We start from the raw sequence: 16,648 nt of genomic DNA, 5'->3' as shown, positions 1-16,648 counted from the left end.
ATGCAAACCAATCTCAAAAGCGTTTACGAAAAAATTCGAGAAAAATAAAAAAAAAATTTTGAGTATGCATTTTTATCGCCCAACAAATTTAAGCTCAGCAAAGTGCTAGTTAAAGGTCTCTCAAAATTTGCATTGGTTTTTGACAATTCTTTTTCTGAAGAGTGATTCAGATCTTCTTCTTTACACTTTGTTTGGAGGGAAATTTCAAGAACCCTTCGGAAAAAAAATTTAAAAATCGATGCGAGTTTTGAGTGGCCCATAACTTGCATGTAGTAGGTTTTTCTTAAAATTTCGAAAATAAAATAATAAAAGAATTTAATTGACGGCATTCGAATAAAATTGCTATATGTATTTTCCTGTCCGCTGCTGTAAGTACAGTGATGTGCAATCAAATTGCAATAAAAAAAAAAAACAGACTGAGTTGGAGTCTTTATATATAGTTAGTCAAAAATATATATATTATATAAGTTTAGTCAAAAATTACCCTGACTTCCAAAATTGCTATCGAAAGTAGTGGCACGTAGTTAAAATCAAGTTAAAATTTTAAAAACTTTAAAATGTTGTTTTGTACTTAAGTAATTCACAATCATCGGCAGTGTTTGGCAAGCACTCCGAGTGTATTTCTGCCATGAAAAGCTTTCAGTGAAAACTCATTTGCCTTGCAGATGCCGTTCGGAGTCGGCATAAAACAAGTAGGGGGCATTCCGCCAATTTTTAGGCCTTAAATCTCTTCGGAGGTTATCACGCCCTATATTTTTGTTTTAATTCACAATCATGCAAAAAAATTAAAAATTATACTTCAGCATCATATTGAAATAAGCATAAAAAAACCAAAAATTTAATTTTAAAAAAATTTTATTTTTTGTCCAATGAATGATGAGACCAGTATTATTTAACATTTTTTTAATACTAATTTTCCTAAATTTTGCAAAAAATTGCATTTAAGATAACATTATACTAAACCTTACATTTCTGTGCAAAATTCGACGAATTTTCTTTCTCATTTCACGCAGAGCGTTACATAATCGACCAAAACAAAATGTCACTACACAGAACCATTGATAAGTAACGAAAAACAAACAAACCAAATTCGAATTGCGATAAGTCGCTGCCAGTTAGATGTAACTGAACAAAAAAGCAATGTTGTGTGAAAAAAGTTCCAAACAAGCACAATATAAAGCATCAAATTGGCAAATATTTTTTAATAACTTCTATTGTTTTTTTTTTAATTAAATATAAAACTGAGATAGCTCTTAATTTCTTTAACCGTATAAAGTTGTTTCCGTTTACTGATATTTGGTTTCAGAGAGATTTGAACATATATTTCAAGTTTCTACTGCAGCCGCTGCGGGGAGCTGCCACCACATGTGCTTAAAAAATAAAAGAAGCAGCAGAATAACTGCACATCTGTTTTGACCCTAAGTATGGACACTTACCTTTGGTTTGGTGATGGTCGAAATAAATTCGGAGAGGTTGTGCGCAGAGATATTTTAACCCTGCTACTTTCCACTTGCCTTATAAATTTGTTTCCGTTTATTGATTGATATTTGGTTTTAGTGAGTTTTCGACATTTGACTTAACAAGCAATATAGCAGTAATATCACTGCATGCAAGAATAACTGTACATCTTTTTTAGTTTCAAATTTTCGCAGAACTGTTGCACAAAAAATGTTTACACCTGATAGTTTGCACTACACTGACACTTATTGTTTATTGTATAGTTTGGCAGCTTAAATTGAGGTTATGTTACGAATAGAGCGGAGGGCAGTAAAAGAAGACAGTCGAATGGAGTGGAATGAAGAACAACAGGAAGAGCAGAGTTGCATTGCATCAATATACCTTGAATTTTTGTACCAATTATTAAAGATAAATGCTGAAAAAATAACTACATTTTTGAATATAAGCAAACATTTTCTCCACTGAAAGAAATGGTGCTAGTAAAATCAACAAATCAGTTCTGTTGTTCTTGACTAAAGAGGGATTCGGTGAAATTGATCGAATTATGGTTAATTCGACCAAGTTCTTTGCCAAGCGAACAAATTAGTTTAGTCATTTCAACAGAAGAGAAATTGTCGCTCTTAAGTTAATAGAATTCTGTAAAATTGACAGATTCCTAATCAATCTAACTGATTTTTCTGTTAAAACAACTGATATAACTGGTCATTTCAACAGCGGATCAACAGTCAATACATGAGCAAATTTCAAAGAGAATTTTACGCTCACTGCGCTCTCTACTTTGTATTTATGATGCTGGTGCCACTTGTTAAAAAAAAAACACCAAAATAAGAAAACCACCAAATCGAAAAAAACACACAAATTGGAAGAACAACAAGAAACTAGTTTTTCAGTTATCAATACAAAACAAAAAAACCTATTTTGAATTTACTGTGCAAAAAATTATGAGATATCGGTACACCTATTTATCGGGTACAATTTTGCAACTTCTCCTCTTGCAAAATTGCGCCCTCTTGTTGCAAAAGTTTTGTTTGAACGAACAGGATTTTCCAAAGTTAGTAAAATTTTGTTCAAGTTTTTACGAATCTCACGCGAACGAATCTAATAAGATAATAAAAAACATACTTTTTAATGTAGATGTTTGCGGCAACATAAAAGTTTGAGTTGTTTTGGAATTAAACTTGCCGAATCACATGTAAAGTTACTCCAGTGGCGAATTACCTTCCTGCGATTTGATTCTTTACTTTTCTATAACTTACAAGTTCTCTATCTAAAATGTTATGTCAAACATTTATACTACAAGTTTTGTTCGAAACAATGAAGTGTGGCAACTACATGCGAGAGAAGAAATTGAGAATAAGCTGAGCTGCATCTGAACGAATTGAGAATCAGTTTTGTAACTACTATTTTCATTTCTATTTGCAAAGCGAAGTTCAAAACTATAAATTAAATAAATTATAAAATATAAAACTTGGTGAAAGTGCGTTTAATAAAACAAAATAACAAAGTGTATAATGTTTAATATGTGCCAGCATATTTGATGTAAGCCCAATTGAAGTTCGTTTAGTAGGTGCGTACCAGGGATGCACCTTAACGTTAAGCTAATCGTTTATCAAAAAATTTCCACCGTTTCCGTTGAAACACTTCGAAATATTATCGATAAAGAAATTATCAAAATAAATTGTATCTCGTTTTTAACCGAAACGAAAAGCTTTCGTTAACGTTAAAAACGTTAACAAAAACGTGATACTTTATGTTTGAATTGTGCTGGCAATGCTACAGCCATGGTGAAGCCGTAAGGTGGCAACAACGAGCGCACATACACACACAAACTCTATGTAATTTGTTTGTGTAATTCGTTGGTGGTAATGTCAAAAATACTCTGAGAAATGTTCGTACTGTCAAAATTCAAGAGAAAAGTTGCAATCAGCTTGGCTAATGCTTTCACCTTTAATGACTCCGCCATCAATCAGCTTTGCCAGCATAGTTTGAAATTAATAATCAACATAAACGATTTGATTTCGTTTTGATATGGCAGAAAACGAAACGAAATCATTTCGTTAATTTGACGATCTTAACGTTAATAAACGAAACGAAATGAGTTCGTTTCGTTTATTAACGTTGATTATCGTAACGAAATGATATCGTTTCGTTGGTTAAGCATGCCTGGTGCGTACATACATATGTATGTATATGTAGCAAGCATGCATATCTTTTTTTTTTTTTTTTTTTTTGCGGGGAGGCTGAAAAATGCCTAATGCACCATAATTGCTGCCGTCGCAGCAACCGTGTGTCCGTAGACTAAAAAACAGCCCCGTTCTGGAACCGTCGCCCACCCCGGCACCACTTTCGCATTACTTCAGGGTGGCGTTCCATATTTCTCATTTTTTAAGAGCCTACTGTTGTCCCTGCGTCCAGGTTCCCGCTATTTGCTCTGAGTGTCCATTTAATCACCACTGCTTCGCATGCGCATTTCTCTGCGCTCCCTCTCAGCATCCATCAGGCGTGTCATTACTATAAATGCCATTTTGCTCACTGCAGTCCAGCATTCTTTCCTGCTGCACATATGTGAAACTAAATTTCTCGTGGTAGGTTCCTCCCCAAAGACTCCATGCAAGGTGAGTCTTTCTTCGTGGAAACGGGGGCAGTAGAACATGACGTGTTCTGCGTTTTCTAACTCTGTGGTACACATTGGACAATGAGGATCTTCCTTTATCCTACGCTTCCATAAATACTCTTTGAAACCGCCATGTCCACTCATTATTTGCGTGAGATGGTAGTTCAGTTCGCCGTGCTTCCGCTCATTCCATTGAGCTACGTTCCAAACTAGTGTGAAAGTCCAACGCCCTTTACTCGAGGCCTCCCACCGTTCTTGCCACTTAGCTATTGTTTGTGTCCTTGCTCTTTTCTTGTCTTCTTCAGATGGTCGCTCGATATTAGTGTTATACAGATCGGCCATTTCGCTTGCCAGTAAGTCCACTGGGATTTTCCGGGTTAGAACCAGGATCGCGTCGTCGGACACCGTCCGATAAGCACTTGCTATTCTTAAAGAAGCAAGTCGGTACGCTGCTAATATATATTTTTGATGGGTCTGTTTAGATCCATACCACACTGGTGCTGCGTATAGTATTATTGAGCTGGTTACTGTGGACAATAGCTGACGTATAGCTTCGCTCGGACCACCAATGTTAGGCATTATTCGCATAAGTGATCCATTAACTTTGGTAATTTTCTCCCCCACCGCTCTGAAGTGCTCTTTGAAAGTTAACTTAGAGTCAATGTGCACTTCTAAGTATTTTAAGGAATCCTTTGAGGTGATTTGATGATCCCCGACAGTTAAGACTAACTCGTTCGCCGACCGTTTGGAGCTTACTAATACCACTTCCGTCTTTTGGCTAGCCAACTCCAGTCCTGTATTGGTCAGCCATTCCTTTATTCTTGCTACGGCGTCATTACATAATGCTTGAAGCAGGTCCAGCTTCTTGGCCACTACTACCACGGCAATATCATCAGCATATCCCACAAATTGCGTGTTTTCTGGTAGATCAATCTTTAGCACCCCGTCATACATTACATTCCAAAGCGTTGGACCGAGAACAGATCCCTGTGGGACGCCTCCTGTGATTTTGTACTCTTTAGCTCCTTGATCCGTGTCAAAAAGAAGTACTCTGTCTTTAAGATAGCTACCTATAATTCTGCGTAAGTAAGCTGGAGTGCCGAAGCTTTGCAGCGCTGCCATTATCTGCATCCAGTTCGCAGTGTTAAAAGCATTCTTGATGTCCAACATAATCAGTGCACAGAACTTCCTTTTATTTTGGCCTCCAGAGATAGCTTCTCTAGCTATATTGACGACTGTTTGTATTGCATCTACGGTGGATCTTGATTTGCGAAATCCATATTGACTATTCGATAAGCCACCTGGTCTTTCTAGAGTCAGCTGTAGGCGCTCACTAATTATACGCTCGAAAATCTTCCCTAGGGAATCCAGCATACAAAGTGGCCTATATGAGGATGGTTGGTCCGGCTGTTTACCACGTTTCAGCAATAGGACAAGTCTTTGTCGTTTCCACGGGCGAGGGAACACGCCTTCTTGCATACAGGCATTAAAAAGATCAGTAAATAATGTAGCCCTAGTTGTAATCGCGGCTTTAAGGGCTATGTTTGGTACTTCGTCGGGTCCTGGGGATTTGTTATCAGCAACTCTTTTTGCAGCGTCCAGCACCTCTTGCTCTGTAATTTGCGGAATTTCCGTACTTTCTAGATCCTCGCTTGGATAAGTCCAGCGATCTTGCGCCGGGAAAAGTGTTTCAACAATAATATTCATCAGTATCGGGCACGTAGGTTGCTGTGATATCGGTCCTTTAACTTTGGCCATCACAGTTCTGTAGGCTGATCCCCAAGGATCTAGGTTGACATTATCCAGCAGTTCCCTAAAGCATAACTTCTTGCTCTTTTTTATGGCATTTTTAAGTGCCTTTCTTTGTGCGACATAGGTGCTGTGTAGCTCTGCATATCGTGGTGATGAGCGTGCCCTCTGCGCTATTCTTCGTGCTTTGTGGCATTTTCTACGCTCTTCCGCAATTTCGTCATTCCACCAATATACCGGAGTGCGCTGTGCTTTTCCGCGACTTCTGGGCATGGCAGCATCACATGCCATACATAGCAACTTAGTGATTTGAACCGACTGGTCTTCCGCATGCGATTCTCGTACTATGGCGTCCTTCCAGATAATGTCAAATATTTGTGGGTCGAAAAGGTGCTGTTTCCATTTCCTACTTTGTCGATGTCTTGCTGCTACCGTTCGTGGAGTTTCGAGCAGCTCTACGCTAATAGCTTTATGGTCGCTGTGTGTGTAGACGTTGCTTATGGACCATTTTGCTCGTCTTGCTATTTCGCTGCTAGCGAAGGTGAGATCTATAATGGATCGTCTGGTACCTGTATCGAAGGTATATATCCCTGGTTCATTTAGGAGTTCTAGCCTCAAAGAAGTAAGACTTTCGAGGAGAACTCTCCCTCTTTCGTTGGTTCGTCTACTTCCCCACACAGATGACCATGCATTGAAGTCTCCACACACTAAAAGCGGGTGTTTACCTCGTGCTTCAATGGTGATCCCGTATATCATGTCTTCGAACTCGGCGATGGTCATGCTCGGAGGGGCATAGCAACTGAAGACGTATATACCGTTGATTTTTGCCCACGTGAATCCTGCTACCGTTGGCGTCATAATTTCCTGTGGGAGAAATTTCCCTGGTGCCCAAATTGAGGCTTTCCCTGCTGAATCTGAGAGCCAACCCTGCTCCTGGCGATTTTTGTATTGTTCAGAGAGTACCACTATGTCATATCCTCCTTCATATACTGTTTGGGATAATAGCTCTTGGGCTGCCTCGCAATGGTTTAAATTGAGCTGCAATACCCTCATGAGACAGTCATTTTGCTGCCCTCTCGTTGTGGGCATTTAAAACTGCCTGCTGAATGTTGTCCCCCACATAGCGCGCATTTCGGTGCATTTTCGCAACTTGCAGCCTTATGACCTTCCTGGCCGCATTTCCTGCATAGGCTAGACCTATCTACAGTCTCCTTACATTTCTGAGCTATATGCCCGTAGCCCCAGCACCTATAACAGCGTTTTTCTTGCTTGAGCTCCCTAAAACGGCAGGAAACCCATCCTACCCGGATTCTTTGCGTATTAAGAACCGCCTTGGCATCATCCGCTGTAAGGCTTATAAGTGTCGACTTCGTGCCACTGTACCCTGTGCGTATGCTTTTTATGGCAGCCACATCTGGAAGTTTGATGTTGCATTGCTGGTGGAGGGCGTTGCAAATCTCCTCGGGCGTAGTAATCTCATCGAGATCTCTGCACTGTAGCGTGACCATTTGGGACTTTGTTATAACTTTAGCCGAGTCCTTTAGTACCGCTTCAATTTCTGCTTGGTACGCGCTTGTTTTCCCATCTTGCGATTTTTTCAGCTCTAGTAACAGCTCTCCTTTCGCCGTTCTTCTAATCGTTTTGACGTCATCACCCAGGGATTTTAATTCGTCGCATCTTCTCACTTTACGCAATATGTCGGCGTACGTCGCATCCCCCGCCTTGGAAATGATGATTGCATCCGGCCTAGCCTTAAGTGATTTTTTCTTGCTCTTCTTTTGGGCTAACTGCCACTCTCCCGTCTTTTGGGCTGCAATTTCCTCTTTCCGCTCCGTCTTCTCTTGCGTTTCTTGCCGTCGTTTGTGTCCACCCACGTGCCCTGGTAAGACATCCTTTAGAGTAGTAGTAGGTTTTATCACGTTGTTCTCCTTGGTCGAGTACGAATTATTCCTCGGTCGCTTTCCTGGGGGTGATGGACTTCTATCCTTGGCGCATTCGCTTGCACGCAATTTATGTTCTAAATTCTTTACCTCTAGGGCCGACTCGATGTACAGCACTTTTATTACGGAGGCCAAGCGCTTGATTTCCGCGTGTATATTATTACGCCCTATGAAGAACTGCATCAAGTCCTCAATCGCCTTGCCTAGCTTGGTCATCTTTTTCTCTCCAGGGGGGTTTTGCTGATTTAACGCAGCTGACGCCTGCTTAATTAGCTCACTTAATAATGGTGTGCCCGTTTGAGCCTTGCTGTCGGAGTTCTTTTTGCAAAGCTTCGGTGTAGCACCCGGCGACAACGCTCCTTGCTTGCTTTCGGCCTCCGCTCCTTTGGGTTTCGTTACCACTTGCGACGCATATCTATGTATTCACATATTTACGTATGTATGTATATGGCCACCGTGGTGTGATGGTATCGTACTCCGCTTACCATACCGAATGCCATGGGTTCACGCCCCGGGCAAAGCAACATCAAAATTTTAGAAAGGCCGGGGTCGCCCCTCGGCAGTGTTTGGCAAGCACTACGAGTGTACATCTGCCATGAAAAGCTCTTAGTGAAAACTCATCTGCCTCGCAGATGCCGTTCGGATTCGGCATAAAACAAGTAGGTCCTGACCCGACAATTTGTAGGAAAAATTCAAAAAAAAGGAGCACGACGCAAATTGGAAGAGAAGCTCGGCCTAAAATATCTCCGGAGGTTATCGTGTTACATTTATTTATTTATTTATGTATATGGCAACATAGGTCCTTTCTTACAAAGCAGTCGCAACATCTTTTTTTGTTCATTTGACTACTAAAACGGTCAATTACGAATCAACGATTTGTGCGCAGTTGATTCAACATCTTATCGCGATGAATAAAAATAGCCACAAATTTCGGTTGAACTGACCCGTATTTCGGTTGATTTTACCAGCCTTTTTCTTTCAGTGAAATATTTAACAATTAGTTAGCTTTTTATTGGCAATTGGTAATTTATTCCTGCAGGGTATTATGTAGAATTTTTTTTTTATTTTTTCTTTTAAACAAAAGATTAAAGTAACTCAAATCTAAGCAGGGTGAGCTCGTATTCGTCACTGCGTATCTCTGAATGGCAAACCAAAGTCGTGCTTCATCTTAGCAACATTCCAAGGCTCCAAAGAGTTGAGAGGTTCAGAATATTCATTCGGAAAGGCATGCCTTACACACAAAGATTTAAGTGGTCAAAAATATCTTTTTCACGGTAGTCAGGCATAAGGATAAAGAATCAAGTTTATATAACTCAATGGACGCCCAAGTCCGTAATAACCCCTAAACCTTCGTGTTGTGTTGTTGCGGTCACAAGTAAAACTGTTGACCCGCGGTTCTCAGAACATATTTGCAATTTCATTTTTCTGCACCTAAACACACCAAACAAAAGAGCAACAATAACACTTGCAGAACTGCATGCAGAGCAAAAACTTATTAGGCTTTGAAAAAAAAGAATTCCATAGGTTTTTTTTCTTTTGAAGAAATATATCGGTGGTATATCTCTTCATTTTGCTTCATCAGTACTTCGAGGATTAGCTAGGGTATGCGAGTTGTATACTTGCTTATCATATTGAATGTTCCAACTCGATATTCAGGCGCTGGGAATCGTTAAACATAAAATACTACAGATAAAATTTTTCAAAATGGGCACGTATTTTGGCAAAGGGTTTAGCAAACCCTATGAGAGTGCCAACATAGGCTGCTCATCAAAATTTCATCTGCTTCAGTAGATACGCTCGGGATCGGCATAAAAACTACAGGCCTTTTTAGGATCATAATAGCCCAAGACTATGAAGGTATACAGCAGCGAACAGAAAATAGTAAAGGCAAATTTTTGAAATTTTCAAAAATTCAAATGCGAAAATTGATTGGGCTACAAAACTACATACTCAAAAAAATTCGGGAGCTCCAAATAAGAAGCGTGAAATTTTCGTAAAATATTCTTAAGCTTTCCAACTTTTTGAAAAACGTTGTTGAGATTGGTTTGCATATTTTCAGGTTGAAAGTCCACAGAACTTGTTTCTTAAAATATTCAAAAGAAAGGAGAAATTTTCTATAAAAATTGCCACTGCTATTTTTCTGTTCGCTTCTGCAACTCAGTTCTAAATTATGACTTTACTTCGAGCAAATGCAGTTGAAAAATTATTACACTGTGCCATTTTATTGCACAGCACTATATGCAAATGCCGAGGGGAAAAGCTTGGCGCAGGATCACTTACTTTCGTTGAAGTTTGCGGCAGCCTGCAGTAAGGTGAAATACATTTTTTTATTGACGTAGCTAAGGGGATTGCGGGTCAGTTACTTTATGAAGGGAGCTCATACTAAACGATGCTTGGTTCATTGAGTAACCCTCATTCTATGCACATACATACATATTAATACTGCAGCTACGCATATATACGCTTCAGGTGACCATTTCTTGCTTCCTGTAAGGACGAGGTCCTTGCTATACAATTTTTGAACTTCGAGTAAGTCAACTTGTAGAATTTCTACTTTTGCACATTAATTAATTAAAAATAGAGAGAAAATGCAGGCACAACAAAATGATGCAAATATACATATGTACATACAAAACAGGTATATAAATCAAAAGTATGTAGTATGAAAAAAAATTGAGGAAGGATTTATGAAGAAGAAAAAGAAAAAGAAAAAAAAAGCGGGCAGAAAGCAAAAGAGGTAAAAAAACGAGTGAAATATGAAAAGTTTCGAAGTAGTTGAAAATCGTTTCGGTCAAAGGATTATAATGCTGAGTGGGTATGAGATTTGCTTAGGTCGATGCTGACTGCTGCTGGTGCTATTGGCCAACGAACGCAACAAAACGGTGCGAAGATATTGCAAAATGTTCTACAAACATGCATACGTTGCATCAAGATTGGGGGGCAAAATTTGAATGAGGCATACAAAAAAAGCAAAACCCATAAGCAGAGGTATTGGTATGGAGGCAGGAAACAAAAAAAAAATATTTAAAATTAAAAAATTCAGGGTATCGTGTGTGCTGCAGCCGTTTGCGGTGATGAGGCATGGTGGGGGATGGTGAAGGGTTTGGAAAATGTAATGAACGCATGCAGCGCCTAACTGAGTTTGCAACGAAGAAAACTGCAACAAGCTCTTTATACGCAATTACATACATACATACATACATACGTATTTATTGTACGATTGAGCTTTTGTGTTGGTCATAACGATTTTGCGCTAGAAGTAGAATTGAAGACAGAGATGTTGGCGTTGCTGCAGATTGCTGTAGGGCACGAAAATACACTGAATGTAATAAAATAAGCAGAAAACAAAAAAAAGAAAAAATGAATAAAATCAAAAAATATAAGGGAAATTGATGAAATGAAGGACCAGCAGCGCTTATACTAAAGAAATCAAAGTATATAAGTAAGGGTGAAGGTGGAAATGAGGCGGCTCGTTGTGACGCATTCGGACAGGAATTTCAATGCATTGATGCAACTGCCTGCGGCTACCCGTTGCTGTTTGAGTCCTTTGGATAAAACAGCGGTGCTGCATACAAGCCCTAAGTGCGTTTTGCGTATTGCCAATATTTATTTTAGGTTATTCATTAAAGTGGTCCCCAATTGCAATCTGTAAAGTACGCCATAATGTCACGATAGACGTCAGTAATTTTTTAATGTGGGAAATAAAATTTTGGTTCAACCGTTATGTCTGAGCGGTTTTGTGCATATATTTGTAAATACTAGATATTTTTTCATGTTAAACCAGGGATCGTAAAGTTAGGAAAATATCAATTATTTTTTGGGATATTTATATTTCGCTTGGTAAAAACCGTTATTTTTCGAAATTTTTGAGTTCGATTGGAGTTTTTGTTTTAATTTTATATCGCTCGGTTAAAAACAGTTTCATCATGAGCTTTTGGCTCGGAAAATGACAGTTACTTTTCGCTTAGACAATAACAGTTATAATACTCAGCTGAGCAGAGCTCACAGAGTATATTAACTTTGTTCGCATAACGGTAATCCGTAACGGCATAAACTAATCGAGATAGATATAGACTTCTATATATCAAAATGATCTGGGTGTAAAAAGAAATTCATTTAGCCATTTCCGTTCGTCCGTCCGTCTGTCCGTCCGTCTGTAAACACGATAATTTGAGTAAATTTTGAGGTATCTTGATGAAATTTGGTATGTAAGTTCCTGGGCTCTCATCTCAGATCTTTATTTAAAATGAACGAAATCGGACTACAACCTCGCCCACTTTTTCGATATCGAAAATTTCGAAAAACCGAAAAAGTGCGATAATTCATTACCAAAAACGCTTAAAGCGATGAAACTTGACCTTATGGCGCAAAATAGAAAATTAGAAAAATTTTGGACAGTGGGCGTGGCACCGCCCACTTTTAAAAGAAGGTAATTTAAAGGTTTTGCAAGCTGTAATTTGCCAGTCGTTGAATATATCATGATGAAATTTGGTAGGCACGTTACTCCTATTACTGAAGAAAAACTAGCGAAATCGGATCACGAACACGCCCACTTTAAAAAAAAATTTTTTTTATGTAAAATTTTACCAAAAAATTGAATATCTTTACAGTATAAAAGTAAATTATGTCAACATTCGACTGCAGTAATGATATGGGGCAACAAAATACAAAGATAAAAGAAAATTTAAAAATGGGCGTAACTCCGCCCTTTTTCATTTAATTTGTCAAGAATACTTTTAATGACATAAGTCGAACAAAAATTTACAAATCCTTGTGAAATTTGGTAAGGGCAAAGCTTCTATGACGATAACTGTTTTCTGTGAAAATGGGCGAAATCGGTTGAAGCCACGCCCAGTTTTTATACACAGCCGACCGTCTGTCCTTCCGCTCGGCCGTTAACACGATAACTTGCGCAAAAAACGATATATCATTACTAAACTCAGTTCACGTACTTTTCTGAAGTCACTTTATCTTGGTATAAAATATTGCCGAAATCCGACTATGATCACGCCCACTTTTCCGATATCGAAAATTATGAAAAATGAAAAAAATGCCATAATTCTGTACGAAATATGAAAAAAGAGATGAAACATGGTAATTGGATTGGTGTTTTGACGCAAAATATAACTTTAGAAAAAACTTTGTAAAATGGGTGTGACACCTACCATATTAAGTAGTTGAAATGAAAAAGTTCTGCAGGGCGAAATAAAAAACCCTTGGAATCCTGGAAGGATAACTGTTCGTGGTATTAAATATATAAATAAATTAGCGGTACCCGACAGAAGATGTTCTGGGTTACCCTGGTCCACATTTTGGTCGATATCTCGGAAACACCTTCACATATACAACTAAGGGCTTCTCCCTTTTAAAACCCTCATTAATACTTTTAATTTGATACCCATATCGTACAAACACATTCTAGAATCACCCTGGCCCACCCTAATGGCGATATCTCGAAAAGGCGTCCACCTATAGACCTAATGCCCACTCCCTTTTAAAATACTCTTTAATACCTTCCATTTGGTACCCATGTCATACAAACACATTCTAGGGTTACCCTAGGTTCATTTTGCTAAATGGTGATTTTCCCTTATTTTTCTCCAAAGCTCTCAGCTGAGTATGTAATGTTCGGTTACTCCCGAACTTAGCTTTCCTTACTTGTTTTTTTGGATGTTTTTTTATTTCGCTGGGATAGTAACAGTAATTTTTCGAGGTTTCAGTTTCCTTCGAAAATTGTATTCTCGATTTTTCATTTCGCTTGGAAAATAACAGTAATTTTTGACAATTTTTTTACCATATTTCGCTCTAGGAAAAAGAGTTATTTTTTGAGCCTTTTGTTTGTATTTTCAGCTTTTTATTTCGCTTTGAATAAGACATTTATTTCGTTAGGAAAATAACAGTTATATGTTGAGGTTTTTATTTCGCTCGAAAAATAAAAGTTGTTTTCTAAGTTAACTATTTCGCTTGAATTTCTACAAAAAAGGAGTTATCTTTAAATTTTTCAGGCAGAATTAATACAGCGAACGGAGTCAACATAAGATGTGTTCGACAAAACTTTGGCCTAAGCGATCAATTACCAACTAATCCCATGACGAAGTCATTTGCGTGTTTTGCCACCAAGTAATGATAGAACCCCTTTTTGTTGGGCATATGCCATTTCCATGATTGGATGTACCGACTGAACAAGAGACTATATCGCCATTAACAACGTGTCTCACTATCGCCCGCTTCCAACAACATCAGCTTCACTGGTAACCGACCACCATCGCTATAACCCACGCAGTGCGTTTAAGTAAAGTAGTACAAACAAAACCTCCACATTACACTCGATGAGCTCCAATAAAATTCCTTTAGCAGCATACGCCATTTTCAATGAGCGTGACCTGTTGCTCTTAGCGAATCACAGCGATCTCGCTGATCTATACAAGAATTCACTGAAAGATGAGCATCACTAACTTGGAATACTATAAAAACTTTCAAGCCTACATGAAAAATATCATGACAACTGAATCAAAATCCTATTGAAACAGTAAGTTTCCTTTGACTTTTTTTTGAGAAATTTTATTTAAAATCTTGAATAAAACAAACCTTGACATTTTCGATGCAGATAGTAAGTTTTACAGCTCCAGCTACTATCCTATATACTGTAAGCATGCAAAGAATGTGAATTACTCGTTGATTCACAAAATGGTTTAGTTTAAAAGGGCGTACAACAATTGGATGCAACCACCAAAGTTGGTGAGTAGTCGACTTTTGATTTAACTTATGAATCAACTTTATTGCCAGGAAATTCTGTGTATATGTATGTAAGGCGCGATAACCTCCGAAGAGATTTTAGGCCGAGCTTCTCTTTCAATTTGCGAATTTGCCGGACGGGACCTACTTGTTTTATACCGACTCCGAACGGCATCTGCAAGGCACATGAGTTTTCACTGAGAGCTTTTCATGACAGAAATACACTCGGAGCGCTTGCCAAACACTGCCGAGGGGCGAGCCCGCTTAGAAAAATGTTCTTTTAATTGAAAATCCTTATTTCTAAAATTTTAGTGTTGCTTTGCCCGGGGTGTGAAACCAGGGCATACGGTGTGGTAGGCAGAGCACGCTACCATCACACCACGGTGGCCCTGTGTATACTATTCATAATTTAGATTGAATACCTTTTAATTTATAAGCAATAAATACACTGAAAAAAAAGGCTGGAAAAATCAACCGAAATACGGGTCAATTCAACTGAAATTTCTGTCAATTTTTATCCATCGCAACAAGATGTTGAATCAACTGCGCACAAATCGTTGATTCGTAATTGACCGTTTTAGTAGTCAAATGAACAAAAACAAGTTGTTGCGACAGCTTTGTACGAAAGTACCTATGTTGCGGCATTTGCAAGGCAGATGAGTTTTCACTGATATCTTTTCATGGCAGAAATACACTCGGAGTGCTTACCGAACAGTGCCGAGGGGCAACCCCGCTCAGGAAAATTTTCTTCTAATTGAAAAACCTTATTTCTAAAATTTTTATGTTGCTTTGTCCGGGGGTGTGAACCCATGGTCTTCGGTGTGGTAGGCGGATCATTCTACCATCACAGCACGGCCGCCATATACATACATAAATATGTGCATACATATAGTGCACAGCATACATAAGTACAAAGTAGAGAGCGCAGTGAGCGTAAAATTCTCTTTGAAATTTGGTCATGTATTGACTGTTGATCGCTGTTGAAATGACAAGTAAGATAAGTTGTGTTAACAAAAACATCAGTTAGATTGATTAGGAATCTGTCAATTTTACAGAATTTTGTTAACTTAAAAGCAGGGATGCACCTTAATGTTAAGCTAATCGTTTATCAAAAAATTTCCACCGTTTCCGTTGAAACACTTCGAAATATTATCGATAAAGAAATTAGCAAGATAAATTGTATCTCGTTTTTAACCGAAACGAAAAGTCTTCGTTAACGTTAAAAACGTTAACAAAAACGTGATGCTTTATGTTTGAATTGTGCTGGCAATGCTATAGCCATGGTGAAGCCGTAAGGTGGTAACAGCGAGCGGACATATACACACTAACTCCATGTAATTTGTTTGTGTAATTCGTTGGTGGTAATGTCAAAAATACTGTGAGAAATGTTCGTACTGTCAAAATTCATGAGAAAAGTTGTAATCAGCTTGCCTAATGCTTTCACCTTTAATGACTCCGGCATCTATCAGCTTTGCCAGCATAGTTTGAAATTAATAATCAACATAAACGATTTGATTTCGTTTTGATATGGCAGAAAACGAAACACAATCATTTCGTTAATTTGACGCTCTTAACGTTAATAAACGAAACGAAATGACTATGTTTCGTTTATTAACGTTAATTATCGTAACGAAATGATATCGGTTCGTTGGTTAAGCATGCCTGCTTAAAACAGATTTGTTGATTTTACTAGCACCGTTTCTTTCAGTGTAGTCGAATCAATAATATAAGCAGTTTTATCTCCTTTTTAATAAAGTTGATTAGTGTGAGCCTATGAGTTAACTCTTTGAATTCAATTATTGAGTCAACATTTCATGTAAGTTAAATACATCACAAACTGTATCAGTATAAACAGTTCTTAAGGCTCCACTTTACTTCTTATTATGCCTCACTAGCTAGATATTTTGTGACAATTAATTAATACTAATCTTAAAGGTATGATTGATTAATAACAGGAGTCGTCATTGCATTGCACACTTATTCAAATTCGTCAACTCATTTATTATATGTGTTAGTCGTCGCTAAACAAGCAGAGTAACAATGCGTGCATTCGCCTTGCGTCATTGCACGTTGATCATCGACTAAAATGCTACAACTACGATCACAATACTCTTACAAACAATGTTTTAATTTTGAAAAGCTCTGATATATA

At 38.3% G+C, this 16,648-nt stretch overlaps 1 protein-coding gene across 9 annotated transcripts in view; it reads right to left on the bottom strand.

Annotated features, from left to right (window-relative positions):
- pros (prospero) overlaps positions 1–16,648 on the bottom strand; it is a 294,879-nt gene that overhangs the window by 123,698 nt on the left and 154,533 nt on the right. The window lies entirely within an intron of this gene.

The sequence above is a fragment of the Eurosta solidaginis genome, chromosome 1 (genome assembly GCF_040869045.1).
Source record: "Eurosta solidaginis isolate ZX-2024a chromosome 1, ASM4086904v1, whole genome shotgun sequence".
Taxonomy (NCBI): domain Eukaryota; kingdom Metazoa; phylum Arthropoda; class Insecta; order Diptera; family Tephritidae; genus Eurosta; species Eurosta solidaginis.
Note: the sequence above shows the minus strand (reverse complement) of the source record. Positions and strands in the feature narration are given on the sequence as shown.